The 5,000-nt window shown below is 47.1% G+C and overlaps 1 protein-coding gene across 1 annotated transcript in view; it reads left to right on the top strand.

Moving 5' to 3' along the window:
• ptprt (protein tyrosine phosphatase receptor type T) overlaps positions 1–5,000 on the top strand; it is a 193,648-nt gene that overhangs the window by 163,309 nt on the left and 25,339 nt on the right. The window lies entirely within an intron of this gene.

Below are 5,000 nucleotides of genomic sequence, written 5' to 3'. Positions count from 1 at the left end.
GCCCTTTGTGCATTTGTGTTCAAAACAGTTGATTTATACTTCTGCCCTTATCCATCATGCACACTCTCTCTCTCTCTCCCTCTCTCTCTCTCTCTCTCTCTCTCTCTCTCTCTTCCCCCCTCTCTCCCTCCTCCTCCTCTTCCTCTGGCCTGCTCTTTCTCTCTCCCTATATGCCCTTCCCCCTTCATCACACCCTCCCTCCATCACTCCCTCTGCCCCCTCCCTTCCACCCGTCCATCTCCCTCTCCCTCTTCTCCATCCCTCCATCTCCCTCTCCCTCCCTCCCCCCTCTTTCCTTCCTCAGTGTGAGTTAATTTAAATCAGGGAGTTAACTCCCTCTCTGCCAACAGCGTTTTGCTGCCATCCTGAGTTCTCCTCAGCATCGCTGAATATGAGCTGCGCGTCCTCTGCTCTCCTCAACACCTCCTCTCACTCCCTCTCCTCCCACTCCTCCTCTCCCTCCTCAAACCCTTTGGGTGTCACCCTCTTTCCTCGCCTTCCTCTCCCAGTTCTCTCTTGTTGGTCTACTCCTTGCTTCTGTATGCGTCTCCTCTCCCCTCCACTCTCCTCTTTTCCTTCTCCCCCACTCCCCTCCTGTCCCCTGCTCCTCTTTCTCATCGACCTCCCTTCTCCTCTCTCTTCTGCTCCCTATCCTCGTCTATCTTCTCATCTTCATTCGTCTCTTTTCTTCTCCTCTCCTCTCTCCTCTCGCCGATCTCTTCCTTCTCCTCTTCTCCTCTCTTCTCCTCTCTCCTTCCCATAGTCCCAAAGCTCTTCACTTATAAAAGTATTCCATATGGACATTTATAATTCAACAGAAGTCTTCTAAATAAACACTGTTATTGGCAGAATTTACATATCAGAGAGTGTGTGTGTGTGTGTGTGTGTGTGTGTGTGTGTGTGTGTGTGTGTGTGTGTGTGTGTGTGTGTCTGTGTCTGTGTGTGTGTGTGTGTGTGTGTGTGTGGGTTGTGGGTTGTGTCTGTGTGTGTGTGTGGCTGCGTATTTGCGTACATTATTTTGGCTGAAGCCCTGTGTGGGTCCATGGTGTGTGCGTTTGTGTTTGTGTGTTGGTAGGGTGTGTAGGTTGGTGGTGTGTAAAAATTGGTAATATTGTGGTAGTTGCGTTTTGTGTTCGCGCGTATCTGAGTGTGATAGACTGGAGTGTGTGTGTGTGTGTGTGTGTGTGTGTGTGTGTGTGTGTGTGTGTGTGTGTGTGTGTGTGTGTGTGTGTGTGTGTGTGTGTGTGTGTGTGTGCATCCACAATCTCGAGATGGCACCCGTTTCTAGAAAATGTGTTTTTCTGAGATGAATTACCCAGAGAGAGAGAGAGACCTCTTATCCCTACCTCTCTTTTCCCTCTGTCACACACAAACACACACACACACACACACACACACACACACACACACACACACACACACACACACACACACACACACACACACACACACACACACACACACACACACACACACACACACACACACACACACAAACATTCCTTTCAGGGAGAAGGGGCTAGATGTTTTTTGATGATTATAAATGTTAGGATATTGAGTAGAAGTATTTATTTATGTTTTGGCGAAGGATGCTCTCGCCATCATGAATAATGGAACTGACATGTAAATAATGATCATGAATTATAAAGTGAATATATTGTTAATGAAGATAAAAGAATGCAGTCAGTAAATACAAATAAATAAATGCACATCCGACTCTGTCACTCACACACTAGGTCAAGTCGACTCAATATTCACAAATTCACAAAAACATTAACATAATGTTAATTTAGAAAATGCTATTACGAAGGAACATCTCTTCTGTCAACTGATACCAAATACACGTAAACATGCATGGATGAACATAGATACATGTAGCTGATATATAAATACCCTAACAACCAATAATAGCCAACCTTTTTAAATGATCCTTTTTCCCTTTTTCTTCTCTTCATCTCTCTCCATCCTTCCCCTCCTCTCAATCCCTATCTCTCACTCTTCCTTCTTTTTTCATCTTCATTTGGGACTGATGAGATCTACAAGGAAAGTGTTGTGAAATAATGAGTGACCGAGATAGAGAGACTGAGGGAGTCTGAGAGAGTGAGAGTGTGTGAGAGAGAGAGAGGTAAAAGACACACTCATTTTCCTAAACTACGCCTTGTGTTGTGTTAAGGATGAGGTACTTGATGATCTTAACATGTCGTCTAGCATCTCAGATTGAAGACGTCATCAGGTGTTGTGTGTGTTTCTGTGTGTGGATGTGTTGATAGGTTTGCTTCTTGGAACAGAAACAATTCAGTCATTGCTGTCGACTTCCTAACGAGAAAAACACTCACTAAGAAACAACTCTTCTTCATCTCTCATCACTATTCCGTCTCTCTCTCTCTCTCTCTCTCTCTCTCTCTCTCTCTCTCTCTCTCTCTCTCTCTCTCTCTCTCTCTCTCTCTCTCTCTCTCTCTCTCTCTCTGCCTCCCTCTCTCCCTCTCTCTCTCTCGGCCTCAATCTCTACCTCAAAACCTCTCAAACAGCTGGAGACAGCTATTACTGTGTGTGTGTGTGTGTGTGTGTGTGTGTGTGTGTGTGTGTGTGTGTGTGTGTGTGTGTGTGTGTGTGTGTGTGTGTGTGTGTGTGTGTGTGTGTGTGTGTGTGTGTGTGTGTGTGTCAATGGACAGCATTTTGACTTGTCAGCCGCCGGGAGCTCTGGACTTAATAGGCTATTACACACTATAATACCCTCCAACACACACACACGCCACACAAACACGTACAACACCCATGCACACACCACATCCACTCACAGGCAAAGAAACATGCACACACACACACACAGACACACACACCCACGGACACATTCACACACACACAAATACACACGCATGCACACACATGCACTCACAGACACACAAACACCCCCACACGCACGCAAACATGCATACACATACAGACAAGCATACACATTGAAGGTGTACACACAATACAAACAACCAAAAAGGAGCAAAAATGGCTAAATTACACTTTGTCACATTTCTACTCTTAACATCTCCCTCTCTGTGCTACTGAATGGGACATAAACACACATAAACACATTGACACGCAGGCACTGTCTCATAGACAACATTTCTCACAGCTGAGCAAAACACACACACACACACATACACACACACACACATTCATATGCACACAAACATATACACACACATATATGATCATGGTCATGGACACACACATAGCGATAGCTTGAATACCATTTAACTACATCTTAATCCTTCGGACACACACACATTCATTCACCGGGCAGTGTGTGTACAGCATGGATAAGGTCTTAGTAGAATTTCTTGCCCCCCCCCCTCAACCCCGGCCCTTTGAAACCAGAGAGGAATACGATGTATTTGTTTTGTTTCCCTGGAGCGACCTACAGCAGCTCAGTGAGTGACATCACTAGATCCTGACCTATCAGGGAGGGGAGAGTGCAGGCACTAAGCGACCAGATCATGTCCTTCAGCCCCACTTTAATCTCATTAGAGAGAAATGGCAAACATTACATCCTCATTGGACTCATTGACTGGATCTCTTATTCCTCATCAAAGGTTAGGGAAGCAGAGAGAGGGGGATGATGTGGTTAAGGGCTGCCCTAGACTCTGCATACAGTGGCTGCGTTGGCAGCAGGTACGCCCTGGACCCTCTGTGACACCAGGCTAGCCCACTAGTGATGCGCGGGTTACCCAATTACCCGCGGGCACCCGCGGGCCGGGTGGGTTGGGTAGCAGTTTTCTCTAAGTATCGCGGGTTCGGGTGGGTCAAAAAAGTCAAAACCCGCATCCACGCATTTGTTTACAGTTCTTCAATAAATAATTGCGTAAAGCTGTCGTTGTTGTTGTTGTTTGATGTAGACCTGCCGTTGAAGTTTCACAATAATGCAAATTTAGCGCAAATCCTTCTCATTTAGTTACGTGTTAAATTAGGCATAAGCCTCAGCCCCAGGCTTTTTATTTTATTTGTTGTTATTATTATTATTTTTATTTTTTTGGAGGGTCGGGCGGGCCGCTTCAGAATTCCCCACGGGTCGGGCGGGGCGGTTTGGAAAATGTCTTGGGTCGGGTTGGGGCGGGTGTTAAAAAAACGCCCTCTCGCGCATCACTATAGCCCACACACAGAAGCCGCCGCCGCCGTACGTTACCACCTCATCTCGTAAAACCGGACGTCAGGGCATCAGGTCGTTAGGATCACAATGTTAAGGTCTCAAGATGCCATTCAATTTGTGGTGCGACGTGTCTTTGGTGGTCTCGTGAAATCTGCGACACAGAAACGTAAACACAGTCACGGAAATGGAGATCCGCAATGTGCCTAACGTGGCTTCTTCCCGCTGATGAGAGGGAGGTGAAAAGAGAGATGTCTGGAGCTGGTAGGAGAGAGAGAGAGAGAGAGAGAGAGAGAGAGAGAGAGAGAGAGAGAGAGAGAGAGGTACAAAAGAGTGGGATGAGGCATGAGGCATAGGAGGGCATAGGATGGGTCACGGTTGGTGCCGTAGAGTCAGTTGAGAGGGAGGTGTATAGGGGTTCACAGGGAGTGCAGTAGAGAAGATAGAGAGCGGAGGGGATGAGAGTGAGACAGAGGTAGAGGTGGTGTATAGGAGTTGACGGGCGGTGCAGTAGAGAAGGTAGACAGGGGAGGGGAGGAGAGAGAGACAGAGGTAGAGGTGGTGTACATGAGGTCACGGGGGGTGCAGTAGAGTTGGAGAGGAGACACAAGACAGACAGAGAGAGAGGCAGAGGAGGTGTATAGGGGGTCACTGGGTGATGCAGGAGGAGAGCAGAGCTCATTAATCAGTAATGGGTCCACAGCCCGGCTCTCCAGGACTCCTCGCTACCCTCTGACTCTGTTGTTCTGCTAGCACTGCAGGCACTATGTGTGTGTGTGTGTGTGTGTGTATGCGCGCGCGTGTGTGTGTGTGTTTTTTTTTGTTTGAAACCTTTCTTGTAATTCACTTTTAATGGATAGCC

This window comes from Gadus chalcogrammus, chromosome 13, assembly GCF_026213295.1.
Source record: "Gadus chalcogrammus isolate NIFS_2021 chromosome 13, NIFS_Gcha_1.0, whole genome shotgun sequence".
Taxonomy (NCBI): Eukaryota; Metazoa; Chordata; class Actinopteri; order Gadiformes; family Gadidae; genus Gadus; species Gadus chalcogrammus.
The sequence above is the reverse complement of the archived record's forward strand: the minus strand, read 5'-3'. Positions and strand labels throughout refer to the sequence as shown.